The sequence below is a fragment of the Arachis hypogaea genome, chromosome 7 (genome assembly GCF_003086295.3).
Source record: "Arachis hypogaea cultivar Tifrunner chromosome 7, arahy.Tifrunner.gnm2.J5K5, whole genome shotgun sequence".
NCBI classification, from domain to species: Eukaryota; Viridiplantae; Streptophyta; class Magnoliopsida; order Fabales; family Fabaceae; genus Arachis; species Arachis hypogaea.
Window position 1 is genome coordinate 64,758,641 of NC_092042.1, and position 23,219 is coordinate 64,781,859.

The following is a 23,219-nucleotide window of genomic DNA, read 5'->3' on the forward strand; positions in this document are numbered from 1 at the left end:
ACACAAACTCATAGTAAAGTCCAGAAAAGTGAATTTTAACTAAAAACTAATAAAAATATAATAAAAACTAACTAAAACATACTAAAAACATACTAAAAACGATGCCAAAAAGTGTATAAATTATCCGCTCATCACAACACCAAACTTAAATTGTTGCTTGTCCCCAAGCAACTGAAGATCAAGTAAGATAAAAAGAAGATAATATGCAATGAATTCCAAAAACATCTATGAAGATCAATATTAATTAGATGAGCGGGGCTTTTAGCTTTTTGCCTCTGAACAGTTTTGGCATCTCACTTTATCCTTTGAAATTCAGAATGATGGGCTTCTATAGGAACTCAGAATCCAGATAGTGTTATTGATTCTCCTAGTTAAGTATGATGATTCTTGAACATAGCTATTTTATGAGTCTTGGCTGTGGCCCAAAGCACTCTGTCTTCCAGTATTACCACCAGATACATACATGCCACAAACACATAACTGGGTGAACCTTTTCAGATTGTGACTCAGCTTTGCTAGAGTCCCCAATTAGAGGTGTCCAGGGTTCTTAAGCACACTTTTTTTTGTCTTGGATCACAACTTTATTATTTCTTTTTCTTTTTTTTCGCATGTACTATCTCTTTTTTTTAATTCACTACTTTTTCTTGCTTCAAGAATCATTTTTTTGATTTTTCAGATCCTCAGTAACATGTCTCCTTTTTTATCATTCTTTCAAGAGCCAACATTCATGAACAACAAATTCAAAAGACATATGCACTGTTCAAGCATACATTCAGAAGTCAAAGTATTGCCACCACATCAAAATAATTAATCTGTTATAAAATTCAAGATTCATGCAATTCTTCTCTTTTTCAATTAAGAACATTTTTCATTTAAGAAAGGTGATGGATTCATAGGACATTCATAACTTTAAGGCATAGACACTAAGACACTAATGATCATGTAATAAGACACAAACATAGATAAACATAAGCATAAAAATTCAAAAAACAAGAATTTAAAGGACAAGGAGATTAAAGAACGGGTCCACCTTAGTGATGGCGGCTTGTTCTTCCTCTTGAAGATCTTATGGAGTGCTTGAGCTCCTCAATGTCTCTTCTTTGCCTTTGTTGCTCCTCTCTCATGACTCTTTGATCTTCTCTAATTTCATGGAGGAGAATGGAATGTTCTTGGTGCTCCACCCTTAGTTGTCCCATGTTGGAACTCAATTCTCCTAGGGAGGTGTTGATTTGCTCCCAATAGTTTTGTGGAGGAAAGTACATCCCTTGAGGCATCTCAGGGATTTCATGATGTGTGGGATCTCTTGTTTGCTCCATCCTTTTCTTAGTGATGTGCTTGTCCTCATCAATGAGGGTGTCTCCCTCTATGTCAATTCCGACTGAATAACAGAGGAGACAAATGAGATGAGGGAAGGCTAACCTTGCCAAGGTAGAGGACTTGTCTGCCACCTTATAAAGTTCTTGGGATATAACCTCATGAACTTCTATTTCCTCTCCAATCATGATGCTATGAATCATGATGGCCCGGTCTATAGTAACTTCGGACCGGTTGCTAGTGGGAATGATTGAGCGTTGGATAAATTCCAACCATCCTCTAGCCACGGGCTTGAGGTCATGCCTTCTCAGTTGAACCGGCTTCCCTCTTGAATCTCTCTTCCATTGAGTGCCCTTTTCACAAATGTCTATGAGGACTTGGTCCAACCTTTGATCAAAGTTGACCCTTCTAGTGTAGGGGTGTTCATCTCCTTGCATCATGGGAAAGTTGAATGCCAACCTTACATTTTTCAGACTAAAATCTAAGCATTTCCCCCGAACCATTGTAAGTCAATTCTTTGGGTTCGGGTTCACACTTTGATCATGGTTCTTGGTGATCCATGCATTGGCATAGAACTCTTGAACCATTAAGATTCTGACTTGTTGAATGGGGTTGGTAAGAACTTCCCAACCTCTTCTTCGGATCTCATGTCGGATCTCCGGATATTCACTCTTTTTGAGTTTGAAAGGGACCTCGGGGATCACTTTGTTCATGGCCACAACTTCATAGAAGTGGTCTTGATGCACCCTTGAGATGAATCTCTCCATCTCCCATGACTCAGAGGTGGAAGCTTTTGCCTTCCCTTTCCTCTTTCTAGAGGTTTCTCCGGCCTTGGATGCCATAAATGGTTATGGAAAAACAAAAAGCAATGCTTTTACCACACCAAACTTAGAAGTTTTGCTCGTCCTTGAGCAAAAGAAGAAAGAAGAGAGTAGAAGAAGAAGAAATAGAGGAGATGGAGGAAGCTTTGTGGTTCGGCCAAGGGGGAGAAGTAGTGTTTAGGTTGTGTGAAAATGAATGAGTGAAGATGGGTTTATATAGGAGTGGAGAGGGGGTGTATGGTTCGGCCATTATGGGTGAGTTTGGGAGGGAAAGTGGTTTGAATTCGGATGGTGAGGTAGGTGGGGTTTTATGAAGGATGGATGTGAGTGGTGAAGAGAATAGTGAGATTTGATAGGTGAGGGGTTTTTGGGGAAGAGGTGTTGAGGTGATTGGTGAATGGGTGAAGAAGAGAGAGAGTGGTGGGGTAGGTGGGGATCCTGTAGGGTCCACAGATCCTGAGGTGTCAAGGAAAATTCATCCCTGCACCAAGTGGCGAGCAAAAATGCTCCTTCTGCCAATTCTGGCGTTAAACGCCAGGCTGGTGCCCATTTCTGGCGTTTAACGCCAGCTTCTTGCCCCTTTCTGGCGTTTAACGCCAGTCTGGTGCCCCTTTCTGGCATTAAACGCCCAGAATGGTGCCAGACTGGGCGTTAAACACCCATTTGCTGCCCTTACTGGCGTTTAAATGCCAGCAAGTTTTTCTCCAAGGTGTGCTGTTTTTCTTTCTATTTTTTCATGCTGTTTTTGCTTTTTCAATTGATTTTGTGACTTCCCATGATCATCAACCTACAGAAAACATAAAATAACAAAGGAAATATAGATAAATATAACATTGGGTTACCTCCTAATAAGCGCTTCTTTAATGTCATTAGCTTGACAGTGGGCTCTCATGGAGCCTCACAGGTACTTAGAGCAATGTTGGAACCTCCCAACACCAAACTTAGAGTTTGACTATGGGGGTTCAACACCAAACTTAGAAGTTGGTTGTGGCCTCCCAACACCAAACTTAGAGTTTGACTGTGGGGGCTCTGTTTGACTCTGTTTTGAGAGAAGCTTTCATGCTTCCTCTCCATGGTTACAGATGGATATCCTTGAGCCTTAAACACAAAAGATTCTTCATTCACTTGAATGATCAATTCTCTTCTGTCAACATCAATCACAGCCTTTGCTGTGGCTAGGAAGGGTCTGCCAAGGATGATGGATTCATCCATGCACTTCCCAGTCTCTAGGACTATGAAATCAGCAGGGATGTAATGGTCTTCAACTTTTACCAGAACATCCTCTACAAGTCCATAAGCTTGTTATCTTGAATTGTCTGCCATCTCTAGTGAGATTCTTGCAGCTTGTACCTCAAAGATCCCTAAATTCTCCATTACAGAGAGAGGCATGAGGTTTATGCTTGACCCTAGGTCACACAGAGCCTTCTTGAAGGTCATGGTGCCTATTGTACAAGGTATTGAGAACTTCCCAGGGTCCTGCCTCTTTTGAGGTAATTTCTGCCTAGACAATTTAGCCAGTTCTTTAGTGAGCAAAGGGGGTTCATCCTCCCAAGTCTCATTACCAAATAACTTGTCATTTAGCTTCATGATTGCTGCAAGGTACTTAGCAACTTGCTCTTCAGTGACATCTTCATCTTCTTCAGAGGAAGAATACTCATCAGAGCTCATGAATGGCAGAAGTAATCCAATGGAATCTCTATGGTCTCAGTGTGAGCCTCAGATTCCCATGGTTCCTCATTAGGGAACTCATTGGAGGCCAGTGGACGTCCATTGAGGTCTTCCTCAGTGGCGCTCACTGCCTCTTTCTCCTCTTCAAGTTCGGCCATGTTGATGGCCTTACACTCTCCTTTTGGATTCTCTTCTGTATTGCTTGGAAGAGTAATAGGAGGGAGTTCAGTAACTTTCTTACTCAACTGACCCACTTGTGCCTCCAAGTTTCTAATGGAAGACCTTGTCTCAGTCATGAAACTTTGAGTGGTTTTGATTAGACCAGAGACCATGGTTGCTAAGTCAGAGTGGCTCTGCTTAGAATTCTCTATTTGTTGCTGAGAAGATGATGGAAAAGGCTTGCCATTGCTAAACCTGTTTCTTCCACCATTATTGTTGTTGAAACCTTGTTGAGGTCTCTGTTGATCCTTCCATGAGAGATTTGGATGATTTCTCCATGAAGGATTATAGGTGTTTCCATAGGGTTCTCCCATGTAATTCACCTCTTCCATTGATGGGTTCTCAGGATCATAAGCTTCTTCTTCAGATGAAGCGTCCTTAGTACTGCCTGGTGCAGCTTGCATTCCAGACAGACTTTGAGAAATCATATTGACTTGCTGAGTCAATATTTTATTCTGAGCCAATATGGCATTCAGAGTATCAATCTCAAGAACTCCTTTCTTCTGATTCGTCCCATTGTTCACAGGATTCCTTTCAGAAGTGTACATGAATTGGTTATTTGCAACCATTTCAATGAGTTCTTGAGCTTCTGCAGGCGTCTTCTTCAGATGAAGAGATCCTCCAGCAGAGCTATCCAATGACATCTTGGACAGTTCAGACAGACCATCATAGAAGATACATATGATGCTCCACTCAGAAAGCATGTCAGAAGGACACTTTCTGATCAATTGTTTGTATCTTTCCCAAGTTTCATAGAGGGATTCACCTTCCTTCTTTCTGAAGGTTTGGACTTCCACTCTAAGCTTACTCAATTTTTGAGGTGGAAAGAACTTTGCCAAGAAGGCATTGACTAGCTTTTCCCAAGAGTTCAGGCTTTCTTTAGATTGTGAATCCAACCATATCCTAGCTCTGTCTCTTACAGCAAAAGGGAATAGCATAAGTCTGTAGACCTCAGGGTCAACCCCATTAGTCTTGACAGTGTCATAGATTTGTAAGAACTCAGCTAAAAACTGATGAGGATCTTCCAATGGAAGTCCATGGAACTTGCAATTCTGTTGCATTAGAGAAACTAATTGAGGCTTGAGCTCAAAGTTGTTTGCTCCAATGGCAGGGATAGAGATGCTTCTCCCATAGAAGGCGGGAGTAGGTGCAGTAAAGTCAATGAGCACCTTCCTTGCATTGTTGGCATTGTTGTTGTTTTCGGCTGCCATGTCTTCTTCTTTGAAGAATTCTGTTAGGTCCTCTACAGAGAATTGTGCTTTAGCTTCTCTTAGCTTTCGCTTCAAGTTCCTTTCAGGTTCAGGGTCAGCCTCAACAAGAATGCTTTTGTCTTTGCTCCTGCTCATATGAAAGAGAAGAGAACAAGAAAATATGGAATCCTCTATGTCACAGTATAGAGATTCCTTGAGGTGTCAGAGGAAAAAGAAAAATAGAAGGAAGAGGTAGAAGAATTCGAACTTAGAAAGATAGAGTTTGAATTGTACATGTTAGTCCATAAATAGAAGGATGTGAGAAGAGGGAAAGAAATTTTCGAAAAAAATTAAAAACATTTTGAAAATTGATTGATGATTTTCGAAAACTAAGATTGAGAAAGAAGTAAAGTGATTTTTGAAAAAGATTTTGAAATTAGAAATAAAAAAGATATGATTGAAAACTATTTTTGAAAAAGATGTGATTAAGAAGATATGATTGAAAAGATATAGTTTTAAAAAGATATGATTTGGAAAAACAATTTAAAAAGATTTGATTTTTAAAATCAATGACTTGGCTAACAAGAAAAGATATGATTCAAACATTAGACCTTTCTCAACAGAAAAGGCAACATACTTGAAATGTTGAATCAAATCATTAATTGTTAGCAAGTATTTTTGAAAATAGAAAGAAATTGATTTTGAAAATATATGATTGAAAAGATATGATTTGAAAAGGATTTGATTTTGAAAAATTATGAAAACTTGAAAAAAATTTGCATTAAAAACAAAATCTTCCCTCTTGTGCCATCCTGGCGTTAAACGCCCAGAATGGTATCCATTCTAGCGTTTAACGCCCAAAATGCTACCCTTTTGGGCGTTAAACGCCCAGCCAGGCACCCTGGCTGGCGTTTAAACGCCAGTTTTCCTTCTTCACTGGGCGTTTTGAATGCCCAGTTTTTTTTCTGTGTAATTCCTCTGCTGTATGTTCTGAATCTTCAATTCTCTGTATTATTGACTTGAAAAGACACAAATTAATTTTTTTTTGGATTTTTAATGATGAGAAAAAATCAAAATGCAACTAAAATCAAATAAACAATGCATGCAAGACACCAAACTTAGAAGTTTGTATACTAATGACACTAACAAATTGAGAATGCATATGAGAAACAACAAAACACACAAAACAAGAGAATTTAAAGATCAGAGCAAGTAAATCATCAAGAACAACTTGAAGATCAATGAAGCCACATGATAAATGCAAGAACAACAGAAACATGCAATTGACACCAAACTTAAAATGAGACACTAGACTCAAATAGGAAATATTTTTGGTTTTTATATGATTTTGTAATTTTTTTGGATTTTTCGAAAATTATGTGGAAAAAGAAAATAAAGAGATTCAAAATTTTTAATAAGAATTCTAGGAATCATGCAATGTTAGTCTAAAGCTTTAGTCTAAAGGAATTAGCCATGGCTAGCCAAGCTTCAGCAGGACATTACATTCAAGAGCTAAATTGATGATGATCAATCAGCTTTGATGATGATAAGAACATCACTTTGAAACACTAGAATTTATTCTTAAAAATTCTGAAAAATACATAATCTAAGCAACAAGATGAACCGTCAGTTGTCCAAACTCAAACAATCCCCGGCAACGGCACCAAAAACTTGGTGCACGAAATTGTGATCATCAATGGCGCCATCAACATGGTACGCACAATTGCAATCTCAACCCTTTATCACAACTTCGCACAACTAACCAGCAAGTGCACTGGGTCGTCCAAGTAATAAACCTTACGCGAGTAAGGGTCGATCCCACGGAGATTGTTGGTATGAAGCAAGCTATGGTCATCTTGTAAATCTCAGTCAGGCAGATTCAAATGGTTATGAATGATTTATGAATAAAGCATAAAATAAAGATAGAGATACTTATGTAATTCATTGATGAGAATTTCAAATAAGCGTATGGAGATGCTTTGTCCCTTCCATCTCTCTACTTTCTTACTGTATTCATCCAATCCTTCTTACTCCTTTCCATGGCAAGCTGTATGTTGGGCATCACCGTTGTCAATGGCTACAGTTCCGTCCTCTCAGTGAAAATGTTCAACGCGCTCTGTCACAGCACAGCTATTCAGCTGTCAGTTCTCGATCATGTCGGAATAGAATCCAGTGATTCTTTTGCGTCTGTCACTAACGCCCCACAATCGTGAGTTTGAAGCTCATCACAGTCATTCAATCCTTGAATCCTACTCAGAATACCACAGACAAGGTTTAGACCTTCCGGATTCTCTTGAATGTCGCCATCAATTCTAGCTTATACCACGAAGATTCCGATTAAGGGATCCAAGAGATATCCACTCAATCTAAGGTAGAACGGAGGTGGTTGTCAGGCACACGTTCATAGGTGAGAATGATGATGAGTGTCACGGATCATCACATTCATCAAGTTGAGGAACAAGTGATATCTTAGAACAAGAATAAGCTGAATTGAATAGAAGAACAATAGTAATTGCATTAATACTCGAGGTGCAGCAGAGCTCCACACCTTAATCTATGGTGTGTAGAAACTCCACCGTTGAAAATACATAAGAACAAGGTCTAGGCATGGCCGAATGGCCAGCCTCCCAAAGAGGGTTCAATCATAAAAACATGATCAAAAGATGTCAAATACAATAGCAAAAGGTCCTATTTGTAGAGAACTAGTAGCTTAGGGTTTACAAAGATGAGTAAATGACATAAAAATCCATTTCCGGGCCCACTTGGTGTGTGCTTGGGCTGAGCATTGAAGCATTTTCGTGTAGAAACTCTTCTTGGAGTTAAACGCCAGCTTTTGTGCCAGTTTGGGCGTTTAACTCCCATTCTTGTGCCAGTTCCGGCGTTTTACGCCAGAATTCTTGAGCTGACTTGGAACGCCTGTTTGGGCCATCAAATCTCGGGTAAAGTATGGACTATTATACATTGCTGGAAAGCCTAGGATGTCTACTTTCCAACGCAGTTGAGAGCGCGCCAAATGGGCTTCTGTAACTCCAGAAAATCCACTTCGAGTGCAGGGAGGTCAGAATCCAACAGCATCTGCAGCCTTTCAGCCTCTGAATCAGATTTTTGCTCAGGTCCCTCAATTTCAGCCAGAAAATACCTGAAATCACAGAAAAACACACAAACTCATAGTAAAGTCCAGAAAAGTGAATTTTAACTAAAAACTAATAAAAATATAATAAAAATTAACTAAAACATACTAAAAACAATGCCAAAAAGCGTATAAATTATCCGCTCATCAAGTTTTCTTTGTTTAAAAAAATATTTTATTACTAATTTTCGGCATAAATATGTATCTAAGTTATAACACATGCATAACTTTGGACCAAATTCAGTCAATAATAAGATTCCAACTCGGCCAAAAAATTATATCGGATAAAGATAATACATCTTAATCTTAAAAAATATCCTTCAGACAAAAAATTAGGTTTAATTTCGATCAGGGACAAATGTCAACACTCCTACCACCCTACCTAGATTTATGAGACCAAAAAACAAAAAAGAAAAATCTCTTGTAGAATTAAAAAATTAATTGTTGACTTTAAGTTTAATTTAAAGAGAACGTTGATTTAAACCCTCTTTCTAAGGTCCTAATAATTAAGTTTCTTCTACTCTAACTATATGTATCTTTATGTTAGTAATTTGGGGTGGGGTCGGATGGGAGAGGTGTGATTTACATGCTTAACAGTTGCATTATGCGTAAAATAAGTATTTTGAGCTAACTAAGATGTGTTATTGTATAGAATTGTACTTAATTTGAGTAAAGTTAGGCGTTGTTTGATAAAACTTTTAAAAATATATATGTGCTTTTTAAAGGTATAAATATATTTTGTTTTGTATTTGATAAATAAAAAAGAATATATACTTGTGTTTATCAATTTTAAAAGTAAGGAGATATTTTAAAAATATTTAAGTTGAAATTTTTAAAGTTGATTTGTGTTTGTTAAATTTAAAAGGTTTAATATAATCTCATATACTTATATTAAGGATAAATGTATATTATTTTTATTCCTAAAATTTGTCAAAAAATTTTAAAAATATCTATAAATTTATTTTACTATAATTGTGTCTAAAAACTTAGATTTATATCAAATAATATATTCTCAACAGCTAATTTTTCAAGAAATTTGGAATCAATTTAGCAATAATACTCAATAAATAAGAACCAGTTAATTGCTTATATTATAAGTTGTCATTATGAAGGTATTGTTGAATTAGTCTTCTACTTAAAAAATTAACTGTAAAGAATACTTTTGATATAAATCGAAAATTTTTATGATAAAATTAAAATAAAAATAAAATTTAAAAATATTTTTAAAATTTATAACAAATTTTAAAGAAAAAATATATGTTATTTTTATATTAATAGATATTTAAATTTATTTTTATATTTATATTTATCTTCTTTTGTAATTTTAAAAGTTATTTTATTAAATATAATCATTGTTGTTGGTATTTATAAAAAAATATTTTTTATTTAATTTGTTAAATATAAATATTATAACTTTAAAAATATTATATTTAAAAAGTCAACTTTTGATCAACTATTTTTGAAAATAAAAAATTTAAAGGGCGAGGGACTACATCTATGATATATCATATATTGTATTTTAACTTTTGGTCAAATCCTAGTTGGAGAGCCTAATAAAAATACTACAACTATTATTCAAGGTACTTTTGCCTTCGATTAATATTAAGCACCTTTTGGTGTTTTTTTAAGTTTTTAATTTTAAACTTAATTTAAAAAAAAGGCACTGAAAAAAGGAAACAAAAATTAGAAAAGTGGATATATAGCTGTCACATTGGGTTAAGAATTGCATTTTTTGTCTTGCTATTAAGATTTAATTTTACCGTCGATTTCTATAATTTTACCGAATTTTTAATTAAATTTTTATATTTTTTTTACTAAACTTCCTATACGATATCAGATTTTGTAATTAAATCTTTGCAATAACAAAAATACTAGAACTAATGAAATATTCTACTAACCAAAATGAATATGCCTTACAGCCTAACACTTGAATAAATATTTTATTTTGTTTAACAAAATATTCAATTGATTCTAATATTTTTGTAACGACATAGACTTAATTACAAAATTTGATATAATATAGAAACCTAATTAAAAAAAAAGTATATATAAACTTAATTAAAAATTTAATAAAATTATAAAGACGAACAAAATAAATTAAACCAAATTTTAATAACGTTCAAATAATAATAATAATAATAATAATAATTTGAAGGGCCAAAAGCCATGCCAATTAGCCAATCATGCATGATGTCATTACTACTGTGCCCTGTGCATACAATAATGCCTGAACTGCTGAAACATTGAACAACCATTAAAAAGCTTTTGCTTCCAAACTCCAGATAATCAGGTACCAAAGTTTCATAAAGAAACAAAAGTAGTGCGGGGTAAGATCTACAAGGAAGAAAAAAGAAGGGTAAAAAGGTGAGACAATAAGTACCGATCCAGTAAAGTAGGGTGGAACCAATAAGGCAAGAGAATTGTCACAGTAACAAACCTTACGGACACTTATCCTATTAATGTCTGAAAAAAGCTGCATGTTTGTGTACTCATTATTGTTGCTGGTCTTTATATTTTTATTGAGATTATAAATTAGTTTTTATATTTTAAAAATTTATAATTAAATTTTTATATAAAATATAATTTTATAATTAAGTTTTTAATGATGTTTATTATAAAAAAATACACATTTATGATTTATTATAATGTCTTTTTTTTCTTTCTTCTCTTTTCAGCATTTTTGTTCTTCTTTTTTAATAATAACAATACGGCTTCAACAATAACAATATCAGAATCCTTGCTGATGATTCAAATCTTACTAATCAAATCCCTCGTAATATGTCTCTGGATTCCACTCGCAAACCACCGGCACAAACTGATCCAAGAACACACGATCCACCAGTGTCTTTCCCTCCGCTGCTCCAACACCATCATTGCCATCAACCTCAAATGCACCGTTTTAAAATGCAAGAAACTCCTCATCCTCTCCGCTTCCCATAACGTCCACCAATGCCTCCCTGCTCTTTGTCATCGGATCCTGTCAGGAACCATCCTAACACTCCAACCTTCGCAAACCGAGCTCCGTAGTGTCTCGCTGTACCAGCACCGAAACTATCCGAGTCCGTGGAGGACCTGGACCCGGCGCGTGAAGCTATTCCCAAAATTAATGGTGGTAGTGCCGGAAACATAACATCGTCTTGGCAAAGTCAAAGACTCTCAGTAATGGTAGCAACAACAATGAAGAAGAAGAGAGGTGGATGATGGTGTTGGGAGTTGTGGTAAAGTGTTGAAGGAATACCAAAGCCAAACGAGTCCGTCTCAACATTGTGAAGCAATGATAATGGTGAACCGAGGTGAGAGATAGAGAGCGCTGGAGTGGAGTGTTGTTTTGGAAAGTGAAAAAGTGAGAGCGAGAGAGTTGGGGAGGGGCGGGGTAGATTCAGATAGCTTAGGGAGGTTTTGGTCATTTTCAAATGGTTAAATTATATAGTTGGTGCTTATACTTTCACTAAAATTACAAAGTAGTCCCTACTGTCAAACATATGTAACTCACATGTTTAAAATAACGAATATGCTGATGAATATTCTGTTAAATCAAACGTTGTTCGAATGGTGGGGACCAAATTACAAAATTTAATTTTGTTTAGGGGCCCAATTACAAATTTTTAAAGTGTAGGGACCAATTTACAATTTCAGTAAAAGTATAGGGACCAACTGTATAATTTAACATTGTTACTAATATTAACTGTGTCTTTGATATTGTGCGTAACTTACATAAAGATTAATAGATAATATTTAATAAATTTTAAATATTTTATTTTTTATTTTAAACATCTTATTTTTTATTTTTAAATTCAAGTTAGACAATTTAAATACCACAATAAAAGTATTATAGAATTGTACCCTGAAGGTTTCAGTTGAATTTAAATTCAAATTTGACCCCTGATTCAATTTAGTCCTCAAGGTTTCAATTGACTCTAATTGTACCCTGAAATTTTGGCCTGTGTCTAAATTTGGCTCTTCCGTCATTTTCTGTCACCGAAAAGCTGATCTGGCAATTTTGGTTGACACCTGGCACCATAACAATTAGATGACGTAGCAAAATGTTTGAAGGAATTCATTTAACCCCTAAAAATTTCAAATAAAACCTAGCAGTCCCAATTTTTCCAAATCGCAAGAGTCTCTCCAAGAGTTGAGAAGAATGTTGGGGAGCAGCAGTCAAGGCACAGGTAGCTCTAGTAGAGCTAGTTCGCATGGTGACTGGGTTAAGAATGCATACTATGATAGAGGTGGAAAAGTTCTCCATTGGTGCGATTGTGGGTTGTATCTTATTCTTCGATGGTCTGGGAGCTCTTTGATTCTTCTTCCTCTGAATCTTCTGTTGCTAGAGGCCACCGCACCTTGGTGGAGGTATAACAATCCAATTCGTTACTGGTTTCAAGAACTCCACATCGTCCCCTACCCCAAGACCACACCTTATATCCATCTCACGCAACAATAACAGTATGTGCAGCTACAGATGCAACTTGAACCGGATCTGGAAACTTAGGTTGGTTTGGAGCACACGGTTTACGCAAGGGTGAGACCTAAATGGACCCATCATCTGTCAACACCAACAGGAAGTTATTGCGACAAAAAACAAATTCCAATAAGATGAACCTGCATAAGATTACACCAGATACCTAGTACTCATGGTGCAACATGTCTATATCAGCACAGAATTCTAAAGACATCCACATGATATTCACTCTTGCAAAAGCATGGTATAATAATTGATCCATTTTTGAAGGAAGAGAGACTGAATTCTTCTTCCCTTGTTAGCACTTATCAATGTTTACTCTGAGACACAAAGGACATAAAAAAAAAGGCAAAAATTAGACATATTCATTCACACCATTACATCTGCAATGCAATTAAGAAGATGCATAAAATTTATTATATAGTCTCAAATAATTTTTTCTATATTAATTTCATATAGTTGATGTTAGCAACTATTACTGCTCAAAAAGTAGCTTTACATGTAGTTTTAAAATACATCCAATAATACAACAAGAGTCTGGCAACATATTATTAAAATCATTCTAATGTCTTAGCTGACATAACAATTGATCATATATTCCTTATTCCCTTATATAAGCTTATAAAGAAAAAGGGTTCAATTGTTCCTCTTTTGATCAAATTAATTAAACATATGCTTAAAAAAGCCAAATACTATATTGTATGAATCTTTCATTTATTTGTTTATATCGGTTAAGCTAAGAATTTTGCAATAGTGAAATATGTTAGAATGCATACAAAGCTTTAAATATCATATGACTAAACAAGTCTTCAGTATAAGCAGACTGAAGGACTTTACAAAATAATTCAACTGAATCAATCAAATATTATAAACATTTTATTTTTGCTTGGTGCAATGAAAGTCATACATGGTTGAAAAGGCTATATATCCTTTATCTTTAAGTTCCACCCAAAAGTACCAAGTAGTGAAAATCAAAATCTTCTCACTTTTACTCCACTCCCAACTTATTTCCTTGTTGTCACTCTAACACCTTTGTCACTTATGTTCAAGTACACAAAATCATAACTTTTATTTATTTATTTCTTTCCAAAAAAAATTCTTTTTGAAACATGAACTGAAAAGTTAAACGATGCAATCTGCATACATTATCAGCAGAAAGTTTTACCTAGAACCTAATCTAACAGCAAAAGTTTCAAACTTTAATACATCCACTTTAATTGGTCATATAAGACAACAAATTTAATTAGATGACGCTGCAAATAAGTTTACACTACTCTTATTATATCAAAATTAATTAACTTCAAAAAAAGAAAAATAATAAAAAAAGAGAAATTGAGTAGGTGTGAAGAGTTACACTGTTACAGAACCTGCAATAACAAGATTGTGATATGCACCAGAAGCAATAACAACAATTTTGGGTGTGTTTGTTTCTCCTCCTTTGGGGTAATAGAGTGAAAAAAAAATGAAAAATAAACCTCATGAAATAGAGCAAAAAAAATGAAAAACAAACCTCATGCAACATTTTGCAAAAAACAGAGCATCGTATGTTGAGAGCAACGATTTTGTTACTAACCAGTTTTTGAAGAGATGGTGATTCCCATTAGTCTTCACAATGGGGGGCGAAATAAGTAAGAAAAGCTTCAGGCTTTAGTTACAGCAACACCCATGGTTCTTCTCTGAGGGTACGTATACGAAGGAAGGAGGAGGAAGAAGAAGAGTCAATTGGGGATTTTATTTTGAGGTGGTTAACCCCTTTCTCATGTCACACTACGTCATTTCTAAACAATTTGCGCGCCAAGAGTTAAACGACGTCGTTTTGATAGTGCCAGATGTCAACCAATATTGCCAGGTCAGCTCTCCGGTGACAGAAAGCGACAGAAGGGCCAAATTGAGGCACGGGTCAAAATTTCAGGGTACAATTAGAGTCAATTGAAACCTTGAAGGCTAAATTGAGTCGGGGTCAAATTTCAGGGGTCATTTTGAATATTAACTCCACTCAACACTATTATAGAAAATGGGCTAACTTTTTTTGTATGGGTGAGATGTATACTCAAATATTATAATTTTTGGTATTTTTTTAAGTTGTGAAAAGTACACAAATTGAAAGATTCGATTTTTATACTATAATTTTTTTAATTTTTGAATCTAATTTGTGTATTCTTTCAATTTATGTACTTTTCAAAAATCGAAGGGTCCAATTTTTTTACTCCAAATTAAAAGATTCACATTTAAGATTAACACCCCACAATTCAAAATTTAAAAAATATTATTGTTAATCCAATATCAAAATTAAAAGGTGCTAGAAAAGGCAAAAGAGAAATCGAGGATAAAAATACCATATAAAAAAAATAAAACATCATATGCATCAGTATATGTGTTCTTTTTCTTTTGAACACCATCCTTTGAAAGAAAGCGTTTTTAAAAGAAAAATTTGAAAAAAAAGTGGTCAATGATTGATTGTTTTCTTAGTAATTACTAAATATAGGAAATAGTAGTAGTGATGGTGGTTGAGAGAAAATATGATGTGGTAATGGTAGTGGGAAGGAGAAGGTGATGGTGGTTTGATTTTGGGAAAAAAAACAAATAGATCCCTGACTTTTTAAACTTTTGACAAATACATCTCTGACAAAATTTAAATATAAAAAAGTCCCTGACTTTAACAAACGGAGGATAATTTAGTCCTTCCGTCTATTTGTCTCTCATACACCTAACGGAACTGGCTGACGTGGCTAAAACGGTGTCCAGGTGTCCGTTACGGTGCCACGTTGGACGGGGAAAAAAGTTCGAAGGACAACTAAGTCCTTGACGTCATTTTACAAATAAAGTTCGAATGACAAATAGGTCATTGAGATTTTTTTTTTCAAAATTAATAAACTCATTTCCTAAATTCTCTCATCTACCTCTCTCCATTTTTATATTTCTCTCTACTATTTTTACTCTATATATAATTATATTTTATATTAGTAATTTGACAAATCAAAATATGTCATTCGATATTTTTTTACAATTAAAATATTTTAAATGTAAAATTATACACATTAAATTATTTTAAATTTTTGATAACAAATGTTAAAATTAATTACTAATAAAAAATTAGACTTTTTCATATAAAAATAATAACTAAAAATCTTATTATTTAATTTTTTATCTGCAGATATCTTGGTCTTCTTAGTCAGAAACGTTTGTCAACTTACGACTTTTTTGTAAAAGTAGTTTGATTTTATAAATCTTTTGTGTCATGCATAATTTATACTGTTAGAACAAAGTGAACTATAATTTTAAAAAAATATTCTCGTAATGTTATTATGCATAAAAATACTAGTTCTAATATAATACACAAATGCACTAATGCTAACTTAATACATGAATGATGCACAAATGAACTAATGCTAACTTGATGCATAAATGAACTGATGCTAACTAATGCCACTGGTATGATGAAAACTGAACTAATGCAATTTAACAAATTCTAATATAATACACAAATGCACTAAAACTAAACTAATGCAGTTTAAGAAAAAGAGTAGAAACATAACAAGTCCAATTTCTACAATTTTAATACAAATAATTTAAATTGTAGAATAAAACAAGTTAACTAGATTTCAAAATACAAGCATAATTTTATCAGAAATTATTTTTAATATGGAAAGAAAATTGGTGTTTTGGTTGAATATTGACATTTAAAGTATATTACAGTATTGTGGAAATTATTCAACACGCCCCCACGTGTTGGCTAAGATGCTGCCACGTGTGCAACACGCCCCCCACGTGTTGGTCAGAATGATGCCACGTGTTCACCACGCCCCCACGTGTTGCACCACGCCCCCCACGTGTTGACTTCCCACAAAAAAATTTCACCCATCTATAATTATACCACATTCTCCCATTTTCAACAAAAACACCAATATTTTTTTCATACAAAAAAAAATTAGCCTAATTTTATAAACTAAATTCTCATAATAGAAGCATAATAGAAGTATAATGAAAAAAAAATTCTCAAGGACCTATTTATCCTTCGAACTTTATTTGTAAAATGACGTCAAAGACTTATTTGTCCTTCGAACTTTTTTCCCCTTCCAACGTGGCACCGTAACGGACACCTGTACACCGTTTCAGCCACGTCAGCCAGTTCCGTTAGGTGTATGAGAGGCAAATAGACGGAAGGACTAAATTGTCCTCCGTTTATTAAAGTCAGAGACTTTTTTGTACTTAAATTTTGTCAGAGATGTATTTGTCAAAAGTTTGAAAAGTCAGGAACCTATCTGTCTTTTTCTCTTAATTTTGTTAAAGGTAGCTTGTAATGGAAGAATAGAAGAAAAGACAAAAGAAATTAATGGAGGAAGAATAAAATAGGATAAAATTAGAATATAAATAAGTTTGCACGATAATAGTAAATCGAAACTTGTTTAATTTAAAATATTGATGTTACAATTGAACTATGCTAAATATTAACAATATTTTTTAAACTTTTAAAAAAATTCAAAAACAAAAAACATTTAAAAGCCATTAAGAGGAAAGAAGAGGAATATGACATTTTCAAGGAATTTTTTATAATAATATAAAAAATTAATCTAATATTATATACTAATATTTTTTTTTTCAAATTTTAACATGTTTGCCTAAGAGAGGTGAACTTGTGCAAGTATATTGAAGCTTACCCAACACATCGGCGAACTCTTGGATGTTAGGTGAAGTTTGTCTAGTATAATGGTGAATTTTAAGCAAATAACAAAGTTCGCCTAATCGTTCGACTATCTAAAGTTTCTCATTTTATTCGCCGAAAATAAAAAATTTACTCTCTTTCTTTTTTCTTCTCTCTTTTCATTTTAACGGACATCAACTTTTAAGTAAGTTTTTTAAATTAATCTTTTGTCTTTAAGTTATTTTTTCTTATGTATTTTTTATAATATTATTTTATATAAATATTTAGAGTGATATTTTGTATAAATCAATGTTAAATTTTAATATAGAGATAATAATTTAGATAATAATGGAATACATAATGAAATTGAGATAATATGTTGTTCAATTTAGATGATATTATATTAGATAACTTAGATTTAGATCAATATTTTATTTAAATTTTTCAAGTAGATTTAATATGTTTTAATTGTTTTATTTTTTATTTTTAGTTTATATTTAATATGTTATAATAGCCTTGTCCTGTTTGTTGGTTATATTTATTGTGTTAAGTTTTTTACATTAGATTATTTTAAGGATTTTTTTTAAATAAATAAATTAAATATTTTATTTATAGATATAAGTAATTTGTAGTATATTTATCAATTTTTGTTTTTTTGCTTATCTCATTTACAGTGAAAATGAAATAAGCTTGTGCGTATCTTATTTATACTATAAACGAGATAATCCATGTTTGTCGTTGCACGTATCACGTTTACACACGTGATACATGAAATAGAGTGAGCAATACATATCTTGTTTACACTATAAACAACATATAAATAATTTATTTTGTTTGCATTGTAAACGAGATATTAGAAAAGATAACACATTTACACTGTAGACGAGATAAAGTACGACAAATTTTAAGGACCTATAAAAGGATCTGCAACCATTTGTATTCTCCACAAATATTTTACTTCTTTTTCTTCTCTCTTTCTTCAATAAATTCAGTAAAAATGTCTAGTGTTAGTGGATATGTTGTTGTAAGTGTGTATTCCAATTGTCATATGAGAAACAGTGATACTGAGATTATATTTGAGTGTGATAATCCTATTTTTTTAGGCACTCGGAGAGTAAATTCTTCATTTGAGTTAAAGAGTTTAATATTTGACAAACCTCGGTGCTAATGGGACAAAAGAGGTTGGAAGAATTGGATATAGGTTGCTAGCACCAATGGACAATGGAGTATTTCAATTTCCTCTATTTTGGCTCACTGGCAATGAGCATGTACATCCCATGTTTGATATCCACGGAAAAATCATGGCAAAACAAGTGATGGAGCTTTTTGTGGAGGTTGATGATGTTGGTGATGGTAGGTCTAGCCACTCAAATTTTGTCCAAGACGAGCCACCTCTTGCACCACCATCGCTACACTGTGCTAGTCCAGTGGTAGATATAGACATGGACGGTGAGGAGTCTGATGAGGAGTATGTTATCGATAACAATGATAGTGGTTCTTCTAAAGATGATGATGAGGAGGAGTTTGTACCAGAGACTTTGTTCGGTGCTTTAGTTCTATATCTTTTGCTTGCCCCACAACCAATTTCAGAGTTATCAGTTGTACCCAGCCTCTATTATACATTAGATCTGGACGGGATACACAAGAAAACTCTATTTTCTAATATGGGTGGAGACGATTACAACATAGACGGTAGTGTGTAGTTTTTTATTGTTCATAGATTCAAAAGCAGAGAGGCAATCATGCAAGGCATGAAGAATTATAGCATTCTGAGAAGTACTGAGTACTGCGTTGTAGAGTTGGATTGATCAAAGTGATCAAAGTGCCATGTGTATTGCAGGCAATTTGCAGTAGGATATGCATGGAGTATCCATGTTGCCATCCAACAGAATCTCAAATATTGGTAAGCCTTACTTTATACTGTAATGTATATTCTTATTTATTATGATTATTTTAATTTTGAATGTCTGCCGATTATATTTTAATTCGTTAGGGAGGTATGTAAATTTGGTGGTCCATGCAACTATTTAGCCCCCACCATATCTCAGGACCATAGACAGTTCGACAATAACCTAATATGTAGTGTCATCTTGTCTCTCATACAATCCAATCCATCAATTACTATCCATGTTCTACAAGGTGCAGTTAGGCAACGCTATCACTTTAAACCCTCATACAAAAAGGATTGGATGGTGAAGCGAATGACAATTGCATAGATATACGGTGATTAGAAGGAGTCATATAATAAGGTTTTGAAGTTACCTCAAGCATTGCAGAGTTGTTGTCCCAGAACAATATGTGATTTCAGGGCGGTACCATACTATGATGGGCACTTGGTGGTACGCGACTGCAGCCAATTTGATAAGGTGTTCTGGGCTTTTCCTCCCTGTGTGGAGGCTTTCAAGCATTGCAAGTCCTTCATCTCTATCGATGGCATGCATCTGTATGAAAAATGTGGTAGTGTATTGCTAATTGCAATGACACAAGATAGTAATAGTAACATCCTTCCTATGTCATTTTCAATTGTCAAGTCTGAGGCTACAGAGTCCTAGTCGTTCTTTCTTACCAACCTGAGACAACATGTGACACCACAAGAAAGGCTTTTGATTATATCTAATAGATCCCAAGCGATCAAGACCGCACTTAGAGTCGATGATGGTGGTTGGAAGCCTTCTAGAGTGTTCCATAAGTACTGTGTCAGAAACATACCATGAATTTCATGTCTCGTTTCAAATCTACTGAGGAAAAGTGATATCTCGTGAATGTTTCTTATAGTCCAAGCAAGGCTGGATACGAGTGGTACATGGATGCTTTAAGAGGGCTATCACGTGAGATGGCAAACTGGGTCGATAGATTCAACAAGAAATATGGTTATAACATTCTTATAGCGGTCGCAAGTTTGGGCACATAACAACTAACCTCTCTAAGTGCATGAATGCAGTTCTAAAAGGTACGCGGTATTTACCAATTTCAGTCATTGTTAGCACTTATGAGACGTTGTAGCAGTTGTTCGTTAGGAAGGGTAGAGAGGCACAAGCACAAATGGTAGCTAGTAATTGGTTTTCACATTGGCTGCTAGTTGCTGTTGAGAAGAACAGGGAGGCAATCCCCAAGATGCGTGTTTCACACTGTGACAAGAGGGCCTCAGTGTTTGTGATGGAGAAGTAAGAGCCTTTTGAGAGATAGAGTCAAAGTTCATTCTGTGTTCAGTTGATTGCGGGGACATGTGACTGTAGTCTTTTCTAGTCATTTCATTTTCTATGCCGTCATGAAAGAGGAGGATATATGTTCATCTAGTGTACATGCAAGAGGCTGTGTTCAAGGTGTACGAGGTTGAGTTCCCCTCGATACCGGATGAAAAGCTATGATAGGAGTGGTACGGAACACGTTTGGGTCCTAATCTCTCCATGCGTAGGAAAGCAATTGATAGACCAGTTTTCATGAGGTTTCATAATGACATGGATGAGGTTAGGCGTCATGAAAAATGGTGTGGGCTATGAAAGAAAACCGGCTATACTCATAGAGGCTGTCCCTATTAACCCACAAAGGATAACTAGTTGTATCATGTCTTTTGGTGTATTTCATTTGTTCTAGTTGGAGTTAATACTCAAAATGGACCTTAAAATTTGGCCTCGGTCTCAATTTGGCCCCCAAAGTTTCAATTGACTAAAATTGAACCCCCAAATTTCAAAAGTCGACTCACGTTAGCCCTTCCATTTATCTCTGTGAACAGCGTGCCTAGCTGGAACGTTAAATGACACGCTAGCAGTTACTAAATGACGTCATTTTAGTGTTGGCGCCTGATGAACAGACTTTTTCCGGTAAAGAAATTCACAAAAATAATCACGTTGTAAGTATAGCTTCTAAACCAACAAAGAATCCTGTCGTACAAAAACTTGGTTGTCACTAAAGCAAACCCAATAAAATTTATAACCGAAGTATTGAAATCTCGGGTCATCTCTCAAGGAATTGTAGGGAGGTATGATTTATTATTGGTTATGGAAAAAGGTGTATTTTTGGGTTTTCGAAATAGGGAACAAGTAATTTAAATGACAAGAAAAATAAATTAATAATTAGAAAAGGTCTTGGCAAGGTATGAGAATTGGAAATCCCATCCTAGTTATCCTTATTAGGTGTGATGAAAATTGTTTATTGCTCCCACTTAGTTAACCCTTACTAAATAAAGAAAAGTCAAGTGGACTAATTAATTTGATTCCTCAAGTCCTAGTCAACTCCCAAGGAAAGACTAGCTTTAGAGGGATCCAAATCAACCAGCAAATTCCAATTTTTAATCAACAGCTGAGTTTGATAACTCAAGTATCACCAATTACTCAACCAAAGCAAAGGGAGGAGAAAAATCCAAATTATTTATATAATAAATAAAAGAAAGCAATCATAAATCTGAAATACCTCAAATTATATTAAATAGAAAATCAAATTAAACATAGAAATCCATAAACCAAATTGGGAAAATAAACAAACTAAAGTAATAGAACAAATAAAGGTAGAATAGAAATTAAAGTAAAGGAACATTGAACCTGGAATTGAAAAGACGAAGAAATCCTAATCCTAAATCCTAAGAGAGAGGAGAGAGCCTCTCTCTCTAGAAAACTACATCTAAAACTTAAAATTATGAATAATGAATGTTATGTCAATCTCCCTCCTTGAATGGATGCATTCCCCCACTTTGTAGTCTCTAATCTGTGTTTTATGGGCTTTGATTTCGGTCGAAAAGGATCCAGAAATCACTAGGGGCGAATTTTGCAACTTTCTGCACGTGCGTCCGTCACGCGTGCGCGTGGGTCACGCGTGCGCGTCATTTGGAAGTTTTTCTTGTCACGCGTACGTATCAGTCACGCGTACGCGTCGCTCGTGCTTTGCGCTAGGCATGCGTCCGCGCGTGCGCATCGCTTGGGCTCTGCGCGAGTCACGCGTCCGCGTCGTTCATACGTGCGTGTCGCTGTCATTTCCTTCAAAACTTCATTTTTGCGCGTTCCTTCCACTTTTGTATGTTTCCTTTCTGTTCGCTAAGCCATTCCTACCCTATAAAGTCTGAAAGTACTAAACACACGGATCACGGCATCAAATGGTAATAAAGGGTAATTAAAATTAATAATTTTATGGTCCAGGAAACATATTTTCACATATATTAAGGAGTAAGGAAGGAATTGTAAAACCATGCAATTTACATGAATAAGTGAGTAAAGAGTTGATAGAAACCAGTCAAATTAGCACAAGATAAACCATAAAATAGTGGTTTATCAATCTCCCCACACTTAAACATTAGCATGTCCTCATGCTAAGTTCAAGAGAAGCTATAAAGAATGAATGGGAAAAGTAAGACTCATGAGATGCAACCTATGAATGCAACTATATGCTATGATGATTCTACCTACTTGGTTAAAAGTATACAAGTTCTTCAAGACAAACATAAATCAAATTCCACTAATTCAAATCATACAATAAGAAGCAAATAAACTTGTAAGAAGATAGTTCATCAAAGCAGGAAACATAGAATCAAGCATTGAACCCTCACTGGTAGTCTATATGCACTCTAATCTCTCAAGTGTCTAGGGTTGATCACTCTACTCTTCTCTAGTCATACTTTCTAAAACTTTGTTCTTCATCTAACCAATCAACAAATATTTAATGTACTAATGCAAACATCATGAGGTCTTTTCAAGGTTGTAATGGGACTAAGGTAAAGGTGAGGATATATATAGCTAAGTGAGTTGAAATATGAATCTTTAATTAACCTAAGCTTTCACCTAACATA